The following is a 25,832-nucleotide window of genomic DNA, read 5'->3' on the forward strand; positions in this document are numbered from 1 at the left end:
AAACCACATACCAGACAACAAGGTGCGTCATTAGGACTACTAAACAACCGACATCAGGATTAGATAACATTAACTTGGCTGATAAAAAACCTGTAGTAATTATTTGATACAGTTGCTGTCATTCTCATTCCACACAGTAGGAGTTACTACTTTGCTTTTTAGAGAAAAATAAGTATTTAATAAGTGGGGCATCAAAACTTGCTACAAAAAACAGTTTGTAATTTCCGCTGATCTACAACATTGAATGGGTATGAACTGGTTAAGCTTCATATGCTTCAAAAATACACTTAAAGCTACTTTTTCTGTCAGTATGCGCCAAACCTGCAACGTCTAAAGGATAGCTTTGTACATTGAAAATAATTTCACATTGTTTCTAGTTCCAAAGGATTAAAAATAAATGGTTTTGTCAGAAAGCTGACCAGGAAGCCACTCTGAAAAAAGAAATGTTACTATTCGGATGGACAACATTTTAAGGCAAGGACATATAATCAAAGTTTAAGATTAGATTTAGTTTTTGATTGTCGTGATTCCAAGCTGCAGGTGTGATTATTTGCTGCATTAAGATATGATCTGATGTTTCAGGTGAGGGTCATCTAGTTTTGTGAAAACCCAGCAAGATAAATCTGACAGCTAATGCAGATTGTGGAAAATCATTATGCAACACGTCAAAACAGCTCCAAGCTGACCTGGAGCAATCAGAGTACCCAAACAAGAAATGCCAAACGGACAAAGACCAAAGCAGCTCAGTGCTATTGAATCAAAAGCACACAAAAGGCAGCGGATGCAGCAGAAGTCTTTTTGGAATAAAATTCAGTGGACAAACAAAATCAAAGGAGAGATCTTTGGGAATCAATTTGTTTCAATGTGACATAATGAAACCTATATGAAAAACAGGATTGTGTTTGCCCCAAGCTTTGAGGTTGTTATATTGCTTTTGTAGCTGAAGGCTTCAAATGTATTAGAGAAAATATATAAAAAAAGAAGTTTTTCACTGTCGTTTAGGAGTGGAAGTATGAGATAAAGTGTCAGAAAACAGGGTCCAAGGTAAATATCTTAATATTTATAGCAAGACAAAGATTCTATGTATACACTAAACACTAAAACATGGGAAAATACAAGACATTTGCTATTTTAAAACAGAGTTAGGACCTAAACTACATTTGAGAGAGCTGGAACACTGGGGGGTTTCTGATCCGTGGCATGAGCAACTTGCAGACAGGTGCAAGGAGCTTCTACCCACCTTCAAAACATGTTCCCAGAAGCATGTGTTTCCTCAGAAGCATTGTTGCCAAAGCTTCTGAAATGAAACATTTCCCAGAGGATTCTGCATTTTTCTTGCTGCAGGGGAATAGGGGGTTCACAGCAGGAGAGAGCTGTGCACAAACCGCACCCATGTTTGGTGCTTGTTGCTCAAAAACTGAATGAATCTTACGGAAGTTCTTATTTCAGCTGAAGATTTGAATGCAAGGTGTGTCTGTCATGCGTTCAGACCAAATTCCTGCCTTTATTATTACTGATCAGGAGAAAGGGAGTAATGAGCAGCAGTTAAAAAAAAAAGTCAGTATAATAGACCCTCACCACCTTATTACATTCACCTTGATAGTTCTGAGTAAAAACCCGTTTTGCTTTCAGTACTACCTTAATTCTTCATGGCAGAGATTCAAATAGTTGTCAGAAACATTCCTCATGTGGTCGCTGCGGTGTTATTAACCACACATCCATGATATGAATCTTCTATTCAACTACATCCTAAAGGGGCTTCCTCAAACAATCATAGTAGATCAGCATTGTCTACATAGACCAACTCATTTGGCACCAGCAACCATGCCGAGTTAATTGTCGTTTAAATTTCTTCCCTGTTTTGATTCTCGGTCTGAGCTTCAGCAAGTCATCTAGCGGCATAACTGCACCAAGCTTTAGCCATTCGATTGGCTGACTCACCATTTAGCACCTGTACCTAATAAAGTAGCTGTTGAGTCTATTACCTCACATTTATACTAGGCTCAGAGCTCAATCCCCAGACTACCAAAAAAGAGTGCTGTTTTTTCCCTTTCATAAAGCGTAATGTTGCTTGATAACTGAGTATTTTATTTGGAAAAAAAATACTGTACACAGATGGGCAGATTTTGGTATTTCAGCAGATCAAAAATTAGATGGAAAGAGACTTTTGCCACTAAACCTTAATGGAAGCAAATCCCTTCAGAATGATGCGAGATGTCATGAGAACTCAATAGATTCTAGACTGCTGTGACCATGTAATAAGATTATTCTTATGCATCTGGCTAAAACTGTGCCACAGAGTGGATTTCTCAGTCTTAAAAGGAAATGCAGTTAAAATGCTGCACAGGCTAAATATTACAACCGAACACAGCTCAGTCAACTTCCAGCCACAAAGAACACGTCCCCTCAGGAAGAAACAGGAAAAATCCACTGTCCTTACACTGTACCTCATCACGCAGTAGTGTGACTCACCCTCCCTTTGCCTTCCTCTCTCTGGCTTACAGTTGCCAAGTCAGCTATTTAGCTCACGTCTGCCCTCTCTGACCATGTGTGCCCCCACTCCTTCTTTCCTTTTTTCCTGCTCTCCTTGCTGTTCTCCTCTTTTCTCCCTCCATTAGCTCCCCGTGCTTCACAACTCTGAACAAAACGTCTCTGCTTGACAAACACAGGCGTCCATAGATGCCTGCACTGCACACATTCATGGGACTTTATTTACTTGAGATGCTAATTCATACAGGGAGGAGTGTCCGGATCAGCAGAAGGTCCTGAAGCCAATCATAGTAATGAGGTCCTTTGGGATGCGTAAATGAGCAAAAGTGTGAACTTTTATGTGCAGTTGGAATGTATATGCACGCTTATGTGTTTTCTGTACATGTGAACAGTGTTTCACTCTGAATTTTTCCATGATTTTTATTTCGTTTGATATCTGTAGTTAGCAGTTGGATGAAATGCTAATGGGAAGCTTGCTTGTGGTTCTTTGACTGAACCGTTCAAACACAAAACCCTTTTTGGTTTGAATGACACGATCAATTAATATGAAGATTATTATAAATTGGCAAAGAAAAAAAATAGATCTATTGTGGTTTCACAAGTAGGGATGTAACTAGATCTTGTTGGACAAGAAGCCAAATATTAAAATATGTCTAATCAAAGGAAATTTTGTTTCATATTTTCACGGCAAAGGAAGCTGTGTTGTGATGTTGACCAACCTCTTCCCTTTTGTATTTCTTGGTACAGTTCCACCACAGACGAGGGGTTGTACAGGTTGGTCAAAAGGTTTGGTTTGTTTGACAAAGAGCAGTGTAAAAGTAAACCACACCAGCTGAATATGCAATTTGGTCTCCAATCATACCAACTCTACCACTCTATCAGGTGTGAAAACGACCTAAATGTAGCAATATTGATATTATTGATGTTACAACAATAAGTAACACAAAAAGTCATGATTTGTTGCACATTTGTTAAAGAGTCTGGTGATAGAGGGGAAAGGGGACCTCAGGAAATGCTTGGTCCTGTGTTCCAGGCTTCCAGTAGTGTTGCAATGCCTACTTATTATCAGCGACTTTTGACTTGTTGGTTTATACTGTTTACAAGGTAGAGGTAATACAGCTGGTTGCTTGCTTCTCCTGTGAGAACAAGCAACACTGGGTTCTAACTCACACACTCACACCGAGGCTGCCTGGGTACAGAGGGAAAGAATATTATTTTCAATGCCTCTGCTGCTCTGTAAAGTTTGAAAATAATTTATCCTGAACTAAAATAGCTATCCCCTCAAACATGCATCGTTTGCACATTCGTAGCAAAGCTAATATTTTCATTTCTGGAATATGAGGCTAACTTTTTTATTAGCTGTACCCACCACTGTTTTAAACTAATAAAATCACCTGAAACTGTCTGGCAACCCCCCCCCCCCCCCACCCCCAACACTCTCACACATATATTCTCTCTCTCTCTCTCTCTCTCTCTCTCTCTCTCTCTCTCTCTCTCTCTCTCTCTCTCTCTCTCTCTCTCACACACACACACACACACACAGAGAGAGGCAGGAAACTAACACTTACTAACACTTTCTTAACTAATGTGCAAATAGATTATTGCACATTAGTAATAACTAATGTGCAATAATCTATTTAAAATACTGTGCTATAACCCGTGCAATAATCCTGAAAGAAGTGACTTCTGCTGCTATCACCACCTGAATATATGTCAATACAAATGTGTGTGTGTGTATATATATATATATATATATATATATATATATATATATATATATATATATATATATATATATATATATTTATATATATTTATATATATATATATATATATATATATATATACACACACACACACATTTGTATTGACTATTGATTATTGCACATTAGTTATATATATATATATATCACTGTGAATGTAAATAAGACATCATCTGCCCATTCCTATTTCTTTTTGTATTTTTATTCTTTTTTTTCTCTTTTTCTCTGATCCACTGTATATATGAAGATACACTGTATATAACTGATGCACCTTTCCTACTTTACACCTTCTTCTTCTTATTGACGAATGAGCCGGTGTGGCAAGTGAATTTCTCCAATGTGAGATCAATAAAGCCTATCTTATCTTATCTTAATAAAGCCTATCTTATCTCTTAAGTAAAGGAACTATGGCTGAATAATGTGAAGTTTATTTACAGAAAGTCTAAACTATCCACTTTACCAGGAAACATAAAATCTGTATCAAACATTAAAAGACGAAGAAGACTTAATACACATTACCTTTATTAAACAGGAGCTTGAAGTTTTGATTCTTATTTAACTTTAACAACATATGAGATTAAGGTAAAGACCAATGACAAACTTGTTTAGAAAACAGATTGGTGATGTTTCTCTTTTGTCATGAGGTATTCATATTGGTGTTAAGCATTAAATATATTCAGTTAGCTCTTTAACATCAAGAATCTTTTTGCTTCAAACATTCCACACGCTCATATGAATGGGCCTTTTTCTCTGCTGATCTGGTGGCTGAACTGCGGTATAATTGCAAACAGCACAAAAGACGCTCCTCTGTGGAGTATTTCTGCTTAAATTTTTACCTTTTCCTTGAACTTCTTCTGTTCTTACGGATCAAGCTATTTTTCTATGTTGTAAAGTTCTATTCTGTGAAGTCATTCCTCCTGCATAACTGGAACTTTCTGTCCCTTTCACTCATTTGAAAGTATACATAAGACATGCCGTTTTAACCTCACCAAGAACACAGTGAGCTGGCATTGGCAGACAGCAGATTAAATGATGGGAGTAAAGAGATATTTGCTATTTGTAATAAATGTATCCGCCTATTCTCATGTGCTTTGTATTCACATGGCAGTCCATTATCTCATGCCAGATTGAAGTCTAGCAGAAACAGCTGTTGTTTGTTTGGACATTTTCTGCTTGGATCAAAGACTGTATGCCTGGAAAAACCTTGAAATGAAATTTGCATTAATATCCAAGTGTATGGTTGAACCATGGGCACTCTGGTGAATAATGATGTTAACTGGGTCCAATAAATCACTGAGGCATTCTGATTACTTAAGGGACTTGAGACCTATAAATAAACACAAACTTCTATAAAAAAAATAAAATAGTAAACTGCTTTTCTAGAATAGAAACATTATTAATTATGTTAATCAATAGGTATTGTTCCAGTTTGGAATGTATTGTTTTTGAATGTGTTCAACGACTTTGATTAAAATATAATTTATTTTTACAATCAACAGCACTGTGCAAAGGTAAAAAAAAACTCCCTTATTTCTTTGTATCTCACATTCAACTAAGCTTCAAAGTTAGTTTCACACTAACTTGACCTCAATGGATAAATCGCTGTTGTTTCTAGACATTGAAACTTTGCAGGGAACCAAGTGAAAAATTAGATATTTCAATAGTTTAGCAGTCCATAGCAAATACAGAAGTTGTTCCTATTTCTTTTGAATAATCTCGAGAAATTTTAAAAGATTACACATGTAACTAACATTTTTATCACCGACAAAGACATTTTCAAACAGCAATTAGCTCTTGGCCTACAGTAGATGATCAAAAAAAGTATTGTTTGTATCACAATAACCAGGGAAGATGATGTATAAGAGAGATCTGGAAGTAATATTTGTCAATGTTATGACAATAAATGGAAAGCGAATGTTGACAATATTGCTGTTATTAGATTTAGTTTCCAAAAAGACAGTGAGGAGGTGAGGAATAAGACATTATAGGTGCCCATACCACAAAGACCAAAATCCAGCTGACTGTGATAAAATAAGGCCATATACTCCAAGTATCAGTCCACATAGTGTTTTGATAGTTCTTTTTGAGTCTAAATAAAACCCCAGCAAGGGGGCGCGATGAGCTGACATAAACAGAACTGCTGCCATCTTCCGGCAGCACAACAGAACTATTACAAAGCCAGATCGTCGCCATTGACGCAGCTACTAAACAAGTCCCGATCGAGACCTCCCCTGAGCATCCTTCCACAGAAGGAGGAAAATTACAGCTCCTACCAACTCCAAACAAGGACACAGCATCACGGTAAGAATTTTCTCAATGACATAAATAGAAGTCAAAGGCTAAAACCTTTTCATTGGAAAGAACACAAATTAAACGCATTAGAATGCTATTTCACCGAAAAGTAAACTGTTTACGAAAGCCCATAATTACCAACAAAATGAGTAAAAACAAAGCTGAAAAGACAAAAATAACAAATACTACGCCAGCAGGACACGATGATCTTTCAGAAAAACATTATATGCAACCAGAGTGAGTTACTAGTGTATAAATAAATTAAAAAAGTCAAATAACATGAATACTTGTTACTAGTATTACCCCACCGCTTGCCTTGTTACTAGGCAAGCGGTGGGGTACACCCGGTGGCCAGCCTATCACAGGGCAACACAGATCCATACAAGACAAACAAACATTTCTGCACACACTCAGAGCCTAAACATTAAATATCAACATAACATTATCATAACTTATACTAAGAAGCCTCTTTTTAGCAGCATTTGTAATGGTTTTGAATTTGTATTTTAAATGAAAGCAATTGGATCATGTTATACATTGTTGTATAGAATTATTTGGTAAAAACCAAAACACTGTCAAGTTTGTATTCAAGGTGAGACTCTCATATCCGCCCATGCCTTTTCACGACAAAATATTTTAGAAATATTCACACAATGTAAACCCAGGTTCAATCCGGCAGTCAGGCAAATGATTGTTGTATATATGCGACATTCTATCGCCAATCTGTGACTATTAGTGTCCATGCTTGCTTGAAAAAGAAAAAAAAAAAAAAAGAAAAAGGTTGTGCATGTTTAAACTTTGCAGTCACACTTATTAGGTTATCTAATGTTCCCTAATTCATCATGAGTGGGCCACATGTACCAGCTAAATGTGTTGTCTGTTACCTAGTAGTAGGTACAAACTGAAAACCAGCCAGCCAAAATGTCCTTGAGTCAGAATCAGACTCTTTTCCAGTTTTTAAATGAGGCCACTGCTCTGTCACTGGAGGGCAAAGAGAAGAGACCCCCAGAGGGATAAACAGTTTGTCACATCATTGCTAATTATCTGCAGCCCTGATGTGCAGATGATGAATACCTGCTTTAATTATCATTGAAGAGTCTTTTTTCTTATCAGCCTTGCTGCAGTGCCAAGATGTTTGAGTGCAGAAGAGGTTTCTGAGAGTATTTACAAGTCTGGATTGGTAATCTGAAATCACCATCTTTAAAAAAAAAAAAAAAACTTCCTTGCACTGTGCACTCGGGCCTAATGTGTGCCGAACAAATCAGAAAATGTTCGGCTCTAATAAATAAAGACAATACGGCCTGTCTGTGTCCATATGCGTCCATAATTAATGAAGTGCAGACATTGTGAAAGAGGTGACATTGGGGTCGAGCTTAGACAGACTGGCATTGCCATAGGAACCAGCTGCACCCACGCATTCACGGAGGGGAAGGCAGGGAGAGTCACAGTGAGGCAGGAAGAACAAGAGAGAGCGAAAAAAGAGAAAGAGCGAGGAAAGATGTAAGGGTGATCAGCCTTTGATGTGACTATCAGCCTGCAGGTCTCTAATCTCTGGCTCCTAAATATTTTTTTTTTATGCCTATGTGATGGGATGAAATGAGATTAAGGCTCTTATTAAAACCTCCCCAAATTTACATGCTCTTTGCTTCTGTGACACAGGTCCTTCGGCAACGTGGAGATGGCAGCTTAGTCGAAGATATAGAACAGAGAGGGGAGGTTTAAAACAAGACCTGATGGCAGTCAGTCCATCTCTGTGCACTGTTTAGTGGAAGGGGAAGTGAAAATACCTGCGGGGTGCCTTGAGGTTGAAAAATCCTAGAGGAGAGCAGAAATTCCCGGATAAATTTCTTATGCATTGGACGTTTTTAGGGGCCCATGCGTCACATCAGGCCGACCTGAGTATCTCGGCAGCGATATGTAGTTGCCATGTGTTTGTCAGGCACTGAAGATGCTCAGAAACACTGTGCCGTCATTTCGTTAAGGCTAAACATTGATCTCTAGCTCTCTCGCTCTTTCTCCCTCTCTCTTTTTCCTAGCTCACAGCAAGGCCATCAAAAATTCCTTTTATCAAATCCAAGCTTTAATCAATTACTAAAGCAGACTTCAGTGCAGAATGTTGTTTTTTTCCCCGTCGGTTTTATCGGCTTGTTTCCACACAGCTGACACAACAGTCACATTTTAGCAGCAACAGGATGTTCCAAGGCAACATTTCAAACAGTTTGAAGGACAACTTGAGACGAAAAAAATGTAAGAATTTCTGAGATGACCATAGGGTGAATATTGCAGTGTACATATCAAAAAGTTCAGTAAAGGACATCAATTATCTGACGTTCTTCCATCTGAATAATTATATTTAATTTTTCTATCACACCAAATTAGCGTAGCTGATGGATATGTCATATTTCATGCTCTACTATCCTTTTTGCATTTTCAATTTCCCTGTCATCACAATGTAAAATTAATTTAACTGTCTCATCCAGATTCTCTTATTGCTCCATTTTGCTTGCCAATATTAGATGCTCATGTTACAGATATCAAGTTATACCAAGGTTTTAAAAAAATATGGTGTCAAAACCACTGAAATGTTCTGTCACACTGTTGTTGTGGTATAAAGGCCTTTTAATAAGATACCAAGTTATTGCCGGCTGTTTGGAACAAGATTGCTGTGGTTTTGCCCCTCCCTTCCTAGTTTTATTACTATACCAAACTTCATTTGGCACACAGACAAAGAAAATAATTCTGATACTACTAGTTGTCAATAAAGAAAATCCTTTTCTTACTTTATCAACATTACACTCAAAACAAATCTGTGATCATTTCATGGTCTAGCTGTTTACTCCTCAGTGTCGTATTCCCTTGAGTTGTTCTTTTCTTTTGATGCAAGAGTCCAGTTGTTTCCTAATCAAGTGGCAAAAAGTTTCGAGGAAAGAGAAATTCATCTTTCCCAGCTGTGGCTACGTCCACAGATTTAATCCAAGTTGCCCGCCTAGATAATTTTTTTCTCTGTCAAGGAAGCAATTAATTTCTGTGTACAGCGATAAAGAGGGAACGGCTTACAAACGTTCAAAATATCATCATCCAAATATGGTAGTTCCTTCCTCTTTTAGTGAGTGTGACTCAAGTCTCTTTTTGTTTCAGATACATGTAATTTAGAATTATTTACCCCTCTGTTTTTTACCATTATTGCGTCCTGATCAGATGCCCAAACCACCTCTATGGACACCTTTCGGTGCAGAGAAGCAGTGGCTCTACTTTAAGCTTGTCCAGATAACATAGCTCCTCACACCTATCTCTAAGTGTGGTCACCTTTTAGAAGAAGCTCATTTCTGCCGCTTGGATCCAGGAGGATGAGAGTCGGGATATAGATGGACCAGTAACAGCTTTTCTTTTTTGATCAGCTCTTTCTTCACCACAGCAGGTCAGAGCAGCGCCCTCATTACTGCTGACGAAGCCCCAATCCAAGCCATCTTTGGTTCCATCATACCATCACTCATGAACAAGAAACCAAGATACTTAAACTCCTCTGCTTGAGGCAGACACCGACACCCAACCCATCATATTGCTCCAAATTCTGATTATAAATGCATTAAAAGCTAGGTATTGGTTTAAATGTTTTTTTTAGAGCAGTTGGAATCATTTTCCACCTTTCATCAATTACATGTTTATCCAAGCAACTAAGGGGAAGAGATTTTTACCTCTTCTTGTCAACAAAATACAGTATTGAGATAGAACATTATCATGTGGCATCGTGACGGTCAGCGGAAGGGTGGGAAAGAAACTGAAGTGTGATAAAAAGGATATGAGAGGTCAGTGGATTTGATAGAGAGGAAGTTTGATATCATTCTGTCTCCGTTCTGATGGGACCATCTGTCATCCCACCTATCACCCAGCCAGCTCACAGCCAACTCACTCATTGTCATCGCCACAGCCTGATGGATGTCCTTGTGTTGTGTGTATATGTGTCAAGAGTGAGTCAACACCGGGGTGACTGTGTGATAAGCTGGGTGAGACAGGGGGCAAAGTGTTTCCAGTGGGGTTTTGTCATGAGATCTGTTGTTGATGAAACAGTGCACACATGCTTTGGGGTAGCTTTGACCAAAATACCCCCGGTCTTAATTTGTTTCTCTGTACCAACTTGTAAGTAGTCAATTCCTTTCATTCACTTATTTTCCCTTTGCTTAAACCAAATCTTTTTTTCTGTTTCATTATTTTTTTTCTTTCTTGTCTCTGACATGTTTGAACTGAATCAAAAATGAATGTCACACCATTTCAGAGATGAATCTCTGCACAAACCTCCCAGCTACAGCTGAGTCTGACAGTGGCTTTTTGAAATCTTCTCCTTTAAGGCTGAGAAAATAAGAGAAAAAAATGGTAGGCAAAAGATTTAGGTCACTCAGCTGCCACCAAAGATTTTCATATTTTGTTTATTTAATAAAAAAAATCCCAAGTGTTGTGACCAGGTGAGCCAACTTGTTTTTTAAGACGCTATTCATGTTTTTTTTCCTTCTCTCATGATGATGTTAGCTGCATATTCACTAAATACAATTGCCAGTGCTGTTCTTTTAAATTCTAGTCAAATACCAAACAATAAAACTCTTTCCTTCTCATAAACAACCAGCACTCTTTTTTTTTTCTTTGTGTCATTACTTCTACCAGATCTTATTCGGAAGATCAGGACTAATTTATGTATTTTAATACATAACGTCAATTATTTCTTGTTTTAAATGTAGTTTTCTTTACCTTGGTTCCTTTACATTGCTGTAAAGCACTTTCAGTTACCTTGTGTACGAATGGTGCTCGACAATTCAATTTGCCTAGGCTTATTTCTAATTTATTTGCCTTTTTCTCAACTTTTCATTCTTCCTCCCACTTGTGGTATCCATCTCTACCTCCTTTAAAGTGATCTATACCACTGGAGGGGTAATTTGCTTTAGCTCTAATCCTAGATGAAAGCCATTTTTCACCCTACCAACTCAGGACGGATACATATTCAAGTGCTAAGAGCAATATATTTCAGAGAACTGAGGTGGGAATGGGAGGAACTGGAGAAAACAAATTGGGGAAGGAATTTCAAACGACTTTCAGTTCAGTATGTACTGTGATAGGACTGAGGGCGCTATTTTGCTTTTGTAACATCAAACACAGCAAATGCAATTGTTGTTTTCTGGTAACAAAAATGTGCTCATTAACCAGGGAAAGCCATGGCAATAATTTGTGCACAGAGAATAAAAAGGATGAGAAGCGTATATATGCATTATTCATATAGAGGAACCATTTCATTTTGTTCTCAGATGTAAAAATAAAATATTGCTATATTTTTGCTCTCACAGCCAGTCAGGGGTCGACTCTATGCTGTCTTGTGTCTCTGTATTGTCTTTGTCTATTTCTAGCTCACTTTAGTAGCGTATGGCCAGCCACAGTAAGGTCCAAATCATCTTGCAGCCAGGGGAACTGCAGCTTTGCAGTTCTACTTCTACTATGAAGGGGAAGAATTATTACAGCCCTCTCTCTGCCTGTTCCAGTATTGGCACTCTAGAGTGATGTTAGGCCAAATGACTTTACATATTTAATGTATTGCCACAGGCTGAAAGGCAACAGGCATTCACTCTTCATGTTGTGCACCACTTGTCCCTTATGCCTCCTATCAGCAGACCTAAATGATGCTGCTGGGGGAATTCTTAGCTGGGCTGTAGGGTTGTCCATATGCCATTTTTATAAGCTTGCCGTGGCTTAAGGTTTGAATTTGAAAAGAACATTAGCAGATGTGCATGTTGTCTGACTGAGTGAAACCAAAGTGTTTTTTTCTTCTTCTTATGGAGTGTCACGACTGAGCTGTAAGGCATGCTCTCATTTTGTTCTGTGAGCATCTGCAGAAATAAAATCTGACTATATGATTTTCTCTCCACAACTTGAGCCAATCAGATAGTGTTTGGTTCCTTTTGCCTCCAAGCACAAGTCAGATTCTGGCGTACATCACTCATCCCAAAGATGTGCAAAGTTTGCATGTGAAGAGCAGCACAGCAGGGGGCTACAGGCACGGTTCGTTGTTGCTTTCCTTGCCTCCATTTAGAAGTAAAAGACACGTTACACCCTTAGATCTCTAAACAATAGATGGATACACTTACCAGGCATAACATTATGACGACTGACAGATGGAGTAGCACCATCTTTTCATCATTGCGCTTTTCAGTGGGTGTGATATGTTAGGCCGCAATTTAATATTTTGTCCTCCAAGTTAGAAGTGTTAGAAACAGGAAAAATGGACAAGGGTAAGGATTTGATCAAAAGTTGGCATCTGTGCTAGGCAATGTAGCCAGCAGAGGTCATTTCTTATTAGTTTCCAAATCCAGATAAAAAGTGTCAAGCAACAGAGGAAGAAATCTTGATGATGTATAACATCAGTCAACCCTCAATGGTCTAGCTAAGCTCAGGCCATATGATGGTGATGGCTCCTTGAAGTGGTTTTACATTTTGCTGAGGAACATGTTAACGATTACTCTTCATGTTTTGTTATGTACAAGTTAAGAACATGTGGTTGTGGGGTTGTGTGGAGATAATATTGGGAAATGGGATTTGGCCCAAATACTATATTTCAAGCTGGTCTGTATCTTTCTGTTTGATTACTTTAGACACTCAGAAATAATAATAATATTAATTTTGATTTAGATGGGCAGCCCATCTCGTTGGTTATTGCCGTAAATTTCGGTGTCTGTTAATATTCGGTTTATTGCCTAGGCCGAGTTTAGCGTTTGTTACGGATTGGAACATTAGCCCATGTTAGCAATGATGTTACTAACATCACTTTACTACTCAGAAACTGTGCCCATTCTGGTCTTTAAGAGACTTCCACAAATTGTTGGTAACATCCCTTTGTGATGCAGCGATGTAAGTCCATGTCTTTCATGTGGAAGTGCAAGACTTTGGCAAGTCCTCGGCTGCATCCAAAGACCAAAGGTCTCTTATCCTCATGGATGACCAGCAAGTGAAAGGGTAAATGGTGCTACTTACAAGTGCGCACTCTCTTCTCTCTGGACATTTTCGTGACTTTTCGTGATATGGGCTGTGCTTATATGTCACGTCACGCAAAGGATTGTAGGATTCCTCATAGCTCCTTGACACCAGTAAGGGAAGTGAGGTTCCTATGCCAAAGTAACTATGATAGGAAGCATACAGGCTCCTTTTCCTACCTCCCTCCTTACTAACTGTTCTGTTCAGACAGCACCTATCATGGCAAAAGCTGACTAAAGAGTTCTTACCAATTAGACCTTTTCGGACGCAGTCCTTGTGCAAGTTATAATGACTTGACTGGTAAATCTCTGAATAAAGCAGCAGCCAAAAAGACTCACATAACCTTGGTAAGAATAGGTGAACTTGTCATCTAGAACCATTGAAACAACTTAAATGCTACGAATGTATAGTGTAAAATCCTTTCAGGCCTGTTGGGTTTTATTTTAAAAATTAATAGCTATATTGTTCAATCAAATAAAGTCTGAGTGTTTAAAAAGATTGGGGTGTGCAACAAACCTTTGACTCCAACAGAATAGGTTATCCTACCCATATCCTTTTAGATATGATTTTGCTTTTGATATGATTGTGTAGTGATAACTTTTAACTTGCATTTTTGCCACCATCACAATGTGGAGTCTTTCTAAAGAAAAAAAATTACATCCTTGACACAGGCAGTGGCATTTTCTCCCTCTTAGTTTTTGCTAAATGTCAGTGCCACTTCTGTTCAAATGTACCATGATGTGTTTTTCTCTATGGATTTTAAAGTTAGAAGAGTGTTTCTAACGCAGCTCTAATCTGCCTTCTGGTCCTATTTGAGACAGTGGGGGACAGTTATGTGTGGACAGAATGTTAAGAGAGAAAAAATTAAATAGAGAGGACTTCAGCGGAGTCCTATATCAGCAATCTCTTCTACTCACGTCTGCTTACTCCCAGTTGCTCAGATTCTGTTAAAGCAGCAATAATAAGACATCATACTTGTGAGGAAATATTACATAGACGTATCATCCAGTGTTTATTCTGTGTTTAAAATGAAGTACCTAAATAAATGGACAACTGAACATTGCAGAACTCATCTGAACGAATGCAAAAGAGAGATGAGTGTAGCCCTGTGATGGACTAGCAACCTGTCCGTGGTGTACCCCACCTCTCGCCCAGTGACCACAGGAGATAACCACCAGCGACCCTGCATGGATAAGTGGGTGAATGGATGGATGTATGGATGGATGGATAGAGATGAGAGTAAGATCAAACTTTTGCTTAAGAAAATCTAAACCAGGGGTGAACAACCAGATCAGCATCAAGAACCAGAATACAGTTCAACAGCATTACAAAAAGCCGTATTAAAAATGCCCACACATTTTAATAACTTCAATGCCTCATTGCGTAAAGTAAAAAGCAAAGCAACTGGACTTTTCGCTTCCTCTCCAGGAAGCTTTCTCAATTCAAAAAGTCTGGAGTAATGTGGAGTACCAAGCTTTATACTACTGTCCTAACAAAGGCCTTGTAACGGCTTAGATAACATGCAAATTCAACCGAAACAGGTCCACCCCTTAGTAATGGGCGGTCGTTAAAGTCATTAAGCCAGCAGATTGAACCGAAACTGGTCCACGTCTCTGCAATGAGGAGTCATTGGGGCTGTTGTTGGCCTGGCTTAAAGGAACGATGTTTTGATCATCCATATGATAGTGAGAACTGAGGTGATGATTGGCCAGAATTAATCCTATAGCTGCATTATAGGTTTTTGAGAGTTGGAACTCTCAAAAACCTATTGGCCCCTTTCTCTGTTTTAAACAGAGGTTCCAACTCTCAAAAACGTACATTTGGAATGACCATGACCTGGATGATTGAGAATCTTCACAAGCTCATTGCGTAAACCTTAACAGTTTTTAACATTTCTGTACCAGATTTTTATATTTCTTAACTGACTGCTTAAAAAAAACAACTGAAGCCGCACAACATCCTCAGGATTAGTAGGGCAGTGCCTTCTTTCTCGACTTCAAGCCAAGTCATGCCCTCCTGCTCCTGGAGGTCAATATGAATACTTTCTCCCGCAGATGTATTAAAAAAATAATAGAATTAATAACAAATATGCCCGTGACCTTAATTGTGACTCAATCTAGCACAATTACTTTTTTAAACCGATGAGTAGATCTCAGTAGATGAGTAGTGGAGCCGTTTTTTTGGTGTTTTGTGGGAGGGGGGGCCTAACGGCGTATGTAAGTTCTGTGCCAAGAAGCGAAACTCGTGTATTATAAATGGATAGAGCTGATTTAACTGTGCTCCCACCAGTGGATCAGTTGAAGTAACGGCAATAAAATTAGCTGAAGGACAGACGCGTGTGAAGCATCCCTGCTGGATAAAGAAAGGTGAACAGAGGCGCGATCAAAATAGATTATTTTTCAAATTAAAATACCCCACAAACTGCAGTCAAAATGGGAACACTGACAGATCAGTCAGCCACACAGGACTGGCAGAGGAGCAGCATGCAGCTTGCGAGCCTGGCGCAAGTGTAGCACCTTTCAAGATAAAAATCACAAAGGGATTCAACATACAAAACAAGACATAATTAAACAAAAGCAGATTTAAAAGAGATACGTTTTTAGCTGGCCCTCAAAGGAAACCACTGAGTCTGCTGATCTCACAGACTGAGGAAGGGAGTTCCAGAGTCTTGGAGCCACGGAAGAGAACGCTCTGTCTCCTTTAGTTTTCCATTTTGTATAGGGGACAATCAGCAGGTTTTGATCACAGGTCCATGGGGCCCTAATAAGGGTGTAGGGACATAATAGTTCAGAACTGTATACTGGTGTTTGTCAATGCAAAGCTCTACAAGTCAAAATTGGGATCTTGAAATTCACTCTGTAATAAATTGGAACCAATAAAATCGCGCTCGCCTCTTATGATCGAAGCAACGGAAAATGTGTGACAATGTGAAGTCGGGTTATAATTGACAACTACATGACATTGGTCAGCTTACACCACTTAAAAATGTAAATGTATGGGTAATATCTCAATCTGGTGAAAAGATGTATATTCAATATGCCTGTGCATTTATTGGCTCTCCTAAAACATTGACTGAAAATCACTGCTGTTCATATGCTTACTAAAATTCTTACTAAAAAGGCTGGTTAATTTTACTTTGGCTCAGAGGTATCTCCCCTGGTTTCTGGTGAGAGTATGTTTAACTACATTGCTAATTGTTTCCACAAGCCTTTTAATTAGAAATTAACTAATTTAAAAATTCTGGACATGTACACATATTTTGACATAAGCTATTGTAGTTAGAGCTGTGTGCAAAGTACAAAAAAAAGAAAAAGAAGTGACATTAAAGAGATGACCTACAGAAACAGGTGCATTATTTTCACCCATTAACATCTAATGTTAAGTACATTCCCAGAATTATATTGCACTAAAATGCTGCAATTTACCCTGCCCCGCAATCCCTTATGTGCTGTAGTTCACTTTCCTCCTAAGCCGCCGAACATTGTATGAAGCTGTGAATTATGAGTCCCCAGAGAGACTTTTTCTGGGCACATGAGAGCCTAACAGTTTGCCGGCGAAAACATGTGGCTCCTGGTGTATGGGTTCTTTCAGAAGGAGCAGAGCTCACTTCAGCTTTTAAAACGTGCAGCTTTTTCAAGAATATTCGCCACATAAAAACAGGGTTATGGGTGGTTTTAACGCTAATTTTATTTCAAATTAACAGATTTGTGAAATGGGTGTGACGTATTTGACTGAAGGGTGTTAATTAGTAGTACTGGCCTAATCCTGCTTCGCTACTGAAGGCCCATTTTTACCCCGGTTTAAGATTTGACAATAAATGAGAAAAGCATTTGATCAGAGGTTAAACATTGTAATATACATATTTAATTCATTAGGAATTCCGAATGGAGACAGAGTTTACATTACCATTCTGTAGTATACATTACGAGCTGACCTAATGGCGATGTAGGATTCTGTCTGCTTTTTCACAATCCACAATCACAAAGAAACCTACCCCCCCCCCCCCCCCCCGCAATAAAACTTCATGTGTTATTCTACTCAGCAACAGGGAGAAACATACCTTAAACCTGGGGGGTTTGTCTGTTATTCTCCATACAACTGCCTGATTAATATAACAACTAAGATGTTTTCCTCAAAAAGGGTATAAATGTTTTTACCTGGTTTTACAGATGCACAGAAGGTTAGACAGAATATAATCTGTTTTGTTCTCTCTATGACTGATATTCTTCATACTTTAGCTCAGCGGGGCATTTTGATAGCAATGTTTCGATCGGTATTATTTGTCCCTCACCTAAGCCATTTAAATCAAACAATCCCAGTTTCTGATCCACGTCTTCAGTCTCAATAAATTTTTCTTAAGGCAACAAATATTTCGTCCCTTCTGTACTTCCTTCAAGGACAGCCGTAAAATCCTGCTACAGGCTGGTTCACACGGCAAGATAATTAGTCCGATTTTTGCCCCGTTTTTAAGAGCTATTCCTGCCGTGTGTGGTGTGTTAAGAGTCATCTGGTCCGTTCGGTACAATGTTGGAACCACTCCAACCTCAAATCAGAGATATTCAACATGTTGGATTGTATTGACCCAATATCCTAGCATGTGTGGTGTTTCCCAAGGACAAACGAGCACGCAGCCTTTTGACTGTGGAATGTAAACAATCAGAAAGCGAGGTGAGAGAAACCCTGAAATAGAAGAAAAACTGTTCACCTTTACACATATTGTAGTGCAGCAAAGGTAACCAACAGTTTTACGTTTTATGTTATTTATGTTGTGTTGTGCCCGCCGTCTGACAGGACACCACGCACTGTATGAGCAGACCTCTTTTAGCTACGATATTTTTTTATCGTTACATGTTGTGCCTCTCAAGGAAAATCAGCCGACTATTTTAAAATTATTGCCGCGTGAACCAGCCTCACAATGCAAACCCAACTATCATTATGTTCTGACAAATGTTATCTAAATTGTGTAAAGGCTCTGACTCAATCAACCATAGATTTTCGGTCTTCAAAAAAAAGTATTTCTCCTGCTGACAATGACTTCATGCGAACCAGTTTGCTGAAGTGATCAGCTACTGTTTTTTTAAATCATTTATTGTAAAATATTTCATTGTGGCTTGAGGCAATTGCATGCGGACAAAATTTATATAAACCATTCTTCTGCTCCCTTCCTGTGTAATAAAGTTTTTGCTATAATCACAAGTGCAGCCTTTCTCCACAGCTTTTCTTCTGCTGTCTGAGCAAAGCACACATGGCAGGACATGTGAAACACACAGAAGGGACGCTGCAGCTACCAATACAGTCTCTGTTTCTCTTAAAAGGCACTTACAACCTGTTGGCACCTTGTCTGTTCCTCTCATGGTGTTTCTTTGTTTTACTTTGCTACAGTAAACCAAACACTGCCAGATTTGAAAGTGGTGAAGGCTTCTTCAATGTTTTCGTTGCCAAAGATCGTCTCCCAGCCAGACAAAAAGTTTTTATCAGCCAAATCCATCAACACAGCAAATCACCAAATGACCTACTTCCTTTAAATCTTTTAAAATAAGAATCTTAAGCATGTATACTGCCTATCAAGAAAACAACACGGACCTTCATATCCAAGGCCCATAATAAAATCCTAAACAGCCTTGGCAGAAGAAGTCACATGCTGACAGCAGCTGGGTAGCACTCTGTGAGGCAGACTTCACAAGAAAAACTGTTGCATTTTAATGTCACACCAATCTTGACATCAACCCTTAAAATCAGTGACAGTACTCAAAACAACAAGGACTGAAAGCATTCCTATGGGCATAATTTGAAAATACTGATGTGGTCGCTGATGTGGTACTTCAGATTAGGGCATCCTTAATTATTTATGCAGTAAATAAACCCCGCTGATCTTGAGGAAAAACAACTCATGAAAAAGTTGCTTAGAAGCAATTGCATTGTTTTTACATTTCTTCAAAATGGCACATCTCACTTACCAGTGAGTTCCTCTCACCCACCTGGTGACGTTTGGTGAAGATATGGTAAATGGCAAATAGTTTGATATCTAACACCAGCACTTACTTTAATCATCTAACCAGAACCACAAACATTTTCTAATATTAAGCAGTCTGCATCTGCTGAGTTGGAACCGAAAAACACATTGAACACAAACCAACCAGCAATTACATTTTCACTGCAACACAACCCGGAAAGCAATTTTCCACAGGACAGCACTGCCTTCAAACACATTTTGTGTTAAAACCTTCCTGGTATATCACTTCTTCACTAATGTACTATCCTCCCCAACTTTATTGTTTTGCCTAGAGTCTGATTGGATTTCCAGCCTTTGTGTGGAATTTGAGGAGCAGCTGAGCATCACTAAAAGCCTAGAGCAGAGCATTACGGCTGCAGTTCAGTAAGAGTAAAAAAAAACAAAAAACTCACCCACGACCACACGTGTTGCAGGAACTTATTGCACAAGCAGAAATTGAGCTCCGGTTAAGGTGTTTTGTTTGGTTTACTGTCATGATTTAACATTAAGGTTCAACTTAATGGCATCATTAAATTGCTGCGTTGCCCACAAACAAGTCCATTTTGTTGAAAACATCAGAAAGTCTCAATTTGCATAATAGCAACACATTTTGACTTTGAAATAACATGCTGTTAGAAGCTCGTTATCAAATGAGTCCAACCCTGAGGCAACCTCTTTTCTCCTGTATAAAACAAAACATCCCCTTTTACAAAAAAAAACGAAAAAAAAAAAAACCTTTTAAGAGTTAATATCTTGGCCTTGACAACTAAATGACTTTCCTGATGGCAACAAGAAAAATACTTTATGTAAAGTCGCCACTGTCTACAACAGAGGCATGCTTAACATCAACCATGAATAACAAGTTAACCCTAAAAGCAGAAGGACCACAGCAGCAGAACATCACTGAGAACAGAAAATTTAGACTCCAATTTGCAGAAAGTCGTTATAATTGGACAATGACAGATTGGAAAAACTGTCGCCTTTTCCGATAAGTGTTCATTTAAGTGACAGTATTTATAGATGATAGAGTCTGAATTTTTGTCTTCTGTTTTATTGCTTGAAAGCTGTCATACTGAAGATTACCCAGAATCCCTTTGAAGATTCTCAGTTTACATTGGCGAGTTTGTAAGAAGGGCTGCCTGCAAGGAGCATCCATATGTGCTGCATATTAATCCTTGGGTCAAAACTTACACCGTGCTGCTTTAAGTATGACAAACAAGAGAAAACAAGAAATGTATAAAGGGGCAAATTATATTTTATGTATCTAGAAAACTGAGAGGTTAGAGGGGGGTTATTAATTTTTACTGCCGTAGACAGTTTGGTTTTCTATGTGTGTCATTTGCAACGGTCAAGATGGCCACTCTAGTCTCTCCTGAAGGGTTGCTCAAGGCGCTCTGTGTCTGTCAAACAGTTTGGGGAAAAATGCTCTATCTCCAGACAGTGCTCCCTAAAATCAGTCACAAAGAACAAAGTAGAGGTCTGTGCTCTCATATTGATTATTTTCAGATGTGCAGCTTTAGCTGTTAGACTTACCTACATGGTTTACGGTTCAGAGCAGGATACGGGATCTAATCCACAAAGCATTTTTATCTCTTTGAATATTTTTGGAAGAATTTCCATCAGCTCCACAAAATGTCGCTTGTATAGTTTTGAATTAGAAACAGTGTCTTGTCCAATCGTATTTTATTCCTTTTGGGGAACCATCTGCTGTAGATGACTGTGATTTCAGAATTTGACTCTCAGCACAGAACTGTCAAACCTAAATGTGATCAACCACCCATAAAATTAAACAGCTCTCCTTTTTGCTGTTGGATTTTAAAACTGTGGGGTCGAAATGTAATATTTAGTTTCCTGAGGTTCCTTTTTAATAGGCTGGGTTTCTCGTTTGTTCCCCAGGTTTGAGATAGATACAATAAACCGTAATTAAATATCATACTGTGGCTGTAGACTGTAGCAACCGATAAAATCCAGAACTTCCGTGAACCATGTGTCATGCTTCATGGTGTGAAGAATCCAAATGATGGACCACGATGCACCAGAGAGACGTTTCAAACCATAGCTATGCCCGTATGCAATTTTAACATAAAACAAAAAAAAAATATTTTAGCATGCTCATCCTGTTTGTCCTGTTTTTTTTTCTAAGCTGACATGTATTTAGTTCTTAATAAAGGTATAACTACTGAAAGCATTTTATCAAAGCAATACAATGTTGGATGTAAGTCATTGTTTTCTGAGAATGTAATGAAAACAATCAGAATTACAATGTAAAATACTACCTAACCTATTTTCCTAACCTAATTGTCCTTGGAATGGCATGCAAGTGTAAAAAGTGCTGTACCATCTCACTTATCTGCCTTTTAATTTCACCAGGTGCTTTCACAGGCTTGAGGCACACATTATGCAAATTTTAAACCTGAATATCAGGTACCTTCAAACTACACCCCATCTGTCCCGAGCACTGCCTGTGCTCATCTACATCCCAAAATATTCAAGTCCCCATGGAAACGAGGCACGCTACAAGATCCACGAAGCTCAGCGAGGGTGTTCACGCGTGTGCCTCGATTTCACAGTGTATGCATATTTGCAGGGTCTCCATTTCCATCTGTAACCAAGTAACAGGCTGCGTCTTACATACACTGTAAATAAGAAACTGAGATCATTTCATGAAACTGAGTAAAGCGACACCGATTCACCTGCTCACACAAAGAGCAAAAGTATGAATTACATTTAACTTTTCCATTTGGCAATTTGTTGATTTCTTAATGGGCATAATCAGCATAAAGGCACTTAAATGTAAACCTGATACACTTCTTACGTGTACATTTGTGAAAAAAATTTAAAATAACCTTTCACTTTCTTTCAGATTCACAACCATGTGCTACTTTGTGTCGGCCCATCATATAAAATCCCAATACAAGAAATAAAAGTTTGTGGTTGCAATGTGACTAAACGCGATTAAAGGGTGGGAATACTTTTGCAAGGCTCTCTGTTCTAACCTTAACAATGAAGACAGTCTGTTGCCCCAGATTCATGTCTGATGTGATGCTCTGATAATCTCTGATCACCAGCTTCTGATCTATCATCATGAGCGTGTCAGCACACACACCTCCAGCACCACAGTGCGACAAAACTAACCACAATCAAATCCTTATTTTGGGTTGGAAGAGATCCCCCTTCTTCCTTCTCTTCTCTTCTCTTCTCGCCTCTCCTTTCTTTCTGCTCGACAATGCTGGGTCCGGTTTGCTTTCTCTGCTAACACAACTCATCCGTCATGATCTAAAGGCGGACCGAAACCCTTACGCTTCGTTCTTCAGCTAAAAAGGAAGAGAAAGGACAGAATGGTTTCTGGTGAAAGGATGGTTTTTGTACGAATCCTCATGGTTTGATTGAAGTGAGCTCTCATTCTTTTGAGCTTATGGTCTCTATAGTGATGAGGAGGCAGCTGGGCATGAATAGGAGAAGGTGAAAAGGGTGAAAGAGTAGCCAGGTGACAAAAGGAGCATTAATTGTGACGTGAAGTTGAAAGAAAGTTGGTCTTTTTCAGCGCTGTACAGGTAAATAAGTTCCTATATCACAAAAACATTCTAGTTAAACTAAAAAAATAAACAACCTGTAAAGATTTGCTTGTTATTTTTATTTATTATTTAGGTTTTAAAAAAAAGAGTGTTTGGCAGCACCAATTTCACCTTTAACAATTACTAATCTTAATCGCATTTAAATACAAAATTGTGTCAGTTTTACATGCAGGAGTCCAAATACCACTGCCCGTTGTTAGAGGTTTAATTATGATCCCATTTCTCTGTAGAGAGCATTTTTATAGTATAAACTGCAATTTAATCCACTTCAAGTAAGGTTATATTTTATGTAACTTTTTCAGACACGCCCCAGAGTGACCCATCCTGAACCCTGCTGTTAATTCAACTTCCTCATTGACGTCAATATTCCAGTGGAACAGACCAAGAAGCAAAGTGAGTAAATTAATATTTTTTTTTAAAGCAATCTTCGGTTGCTCATTCAAGCCTTTTGAACTACATTCAGCAAAATTTCTAAGCATGAATGTTAAGCTTTTGCCAGATGTTGCGGTTTGGAAAAAGGTGTGAACAAATGACAGGACACCAGACTGAAGGAAAGTTTTTCTGCTGTGCCATAAGGAAGAAGAGAGGTGTTACGTCGTACTTTTGCAGTTTTGGTAATACCCGAGAATACAAAAAAAAAAAGCCTTTCTGGCAACAATGTGTTAAGGGTCCTTTAATTTGGTTAATCATCATCAGCTGTATTTAATTAAATTGTTTTTGTTTTTTTTAGGATTTCAGGATGTTTCTTAATTCAAAGAAATAAACTGATCGGCATTAGTTACGTACATGCAAAGCCGTTTGTTTACTATAGTCTTGCCCAAACGTTTTACTACTTGGGATGCAATCATCAGTTTAAAAGTACACGTGAGTCACAAAAAAAGGAAAATTATTTTATTTAAAAACTCAGCATTTCTTTTTTTTTTCCCCCAGTGTCCTGTGTAGCAATGTGGCAATAAAAATTGATATCTTAATGCCAAATAGAGCTCGACAGATTTTACTTTCACAAGTGGAGCAAACAGCTTTCGCCATAATGCTCCGCTTGATTTGTGCGTGTAAATAGCTTTATTGTGATTCCTGCAGGGAGAATTTCAAATTATATGGACACTACAATGGGAAAGTAGGAGAGTAAAAGAAAAACAAGAAGAGAAAAAAAAAGAGAAAGAAGAGGTGAAAGAAAGACGAGATAAAAGGAAGAGAATGATAAAAAACTCAGCATTTCTAATATAATTTCATTGTTTTTTATCCTACTAAACAACAAAAAACTAAACATGTTATTGCAATGAAACAAATGAATCAGATTTTTTTTTAGACAAAACATCTGTAAATAGCAGTCTTAATGTTTGACTAATTTAAAGAAAGACTTAGAAGTCCTACTTTGTTAACCATTTGCTCTCCATTTTCTTTTACTAAATTTTTTTCATTGTGGTTCGCTTTTTGTTCAAAAAGGCCTCCATTTTCTGGCCATGTTTGCAGGAAAATCCCCCCATAAGTGTGGACGTAAGTCTGCTATTGAGTAAAATGTACTAGATGTTTGTGATCCTATTTACCAACATGTTAAAATGAAAGCAAAGCATTTGGGTAATAAAAGAGAAATACTTTACACTGAGCCAAACCTTTTCCAGTTTCAGAAGATTTTAATATGTCTGCATTGTTTTTGAAGAGTAAAAATCTCTCCCTAAACCTTTTACAGATCTTTATAATAACTAATATTAATTGGGTAGAAAAGATATTTCAGAACAATATCCTAAAGTGGATAATCCCCAGAGGCCTGAGGTGACCAGTAGCTGGATGATACAAAATCTTTATCACCCAGTTGAAGTGTGTCATTTAAAAAGATTTAAACTTAGATAAGGCTGAAAAGATGTTAAACCTGGTAGACACTGTGTTTCCGTACAGAAAAGATAGACGTGAGTGTGGAGGGGGAAAGGAGGGTTCTCAGGACAATTATCAGTGGGGAAATTATTAGAATCATTATTTGAAATGGAGATAAAAGTCAGGAAAAATGCCTGAATTCAACTCTTTTTTACGCACACACAAAAACACATCTTTGGCTGTTGTCGTACACACACGCAAGCATGCAGCACAGTACATAGTGCATAGCTGGCAGTATGATTAATTTATGCTTGACTGCAGATAAATTGAGACAGATGTAAAGAAGTGTTCCCCCTTTCAGTTTGTGCTGCCTTGTTTAAATGCAGTGGAGACCTCACGACCTCTACGCTGCCACACACACGCGCGAACACAATCCAAAGAAAGTGACACATTTCAAGGACTAACATAATGAAGTCACAAGCAGTCACTGAACCATAAGATGTGTACAAATACAAGATGGCTGTGAAAACACAGAAGACACTGGATGTTAGCATGGAGGGAGACTCCGTGACTGAAATGAATGGAAAGTGAGCTGACTGTGGTGTGTTGAGGAACGGCTGAGGATTACGGACCAATGAGTGGCGCCAGCAAGGCAGTTAGGGATGCATCTCTTTGGCTTTGATAATTTTTTCTGCAAAAATGCACACTCAGTAGGTGAACTTATGAGTAAGTAAAAGCAACAAATGGATGAACAGTTATGGTTGTGTTCCTGTGGTGTAAAGGCTTTTATTCAAGAATCGGTCATTTTGAAGATCATTTGGTATCTATCACATAACAGGAAAAGAAGTAGATCAGATTTCATGATCTGCATACACCAAGGGCCACTGCCTGTTAATCATG

At 38.4% G+C, this 25,832-nt stretch overlaps 1 protein-coding gene across 3 annotated transcripts in view; it reads left to right on the forward strand.

Annotated features, from left to right (window-relative positions):
* elfn1b (extracellular leucine-rich repeat and fibronectin type III domain containing 1b) overlaps positions 1-25,832 on the forward strand; it is a 170,659-nt gene that overhangs the window by 35,300 nt on the left and 109,527 nt on the right. For 2 of the 3 annotated variants that reach the window (XM_036137420.1, XM_036137421.1), the window contains exon 2: positions 23,423-23,513. The exons of the other annotated variant lie outside the window; for it this stretch is intronic. The gene's annotated coding sequence lies outside the window, so the exon portion shown is untranslated. The remainder of the gene's footprint in view (positions 1-23,422; positions 23,514-25,832) is intronic. 3 annotated transcript variants of the gene reach the window in all.

The sequence above is a fragment of the Fundulus heteroclitus genome, chromosome 5 (genome assembly GCF_011125445.2).
Source record: "Fundulus heteroclitus isolate FHET01 chromosome 5, MU-UCD_Fhet_4.1, whole genome shotgun sequence".
Lineage (NCBI taxonomy): Eukaryota > Metazoa > Chordata > Actinopteri > Cyprinodontiformes > Fundulidae > Fundulus > Fundulus heteroclitus.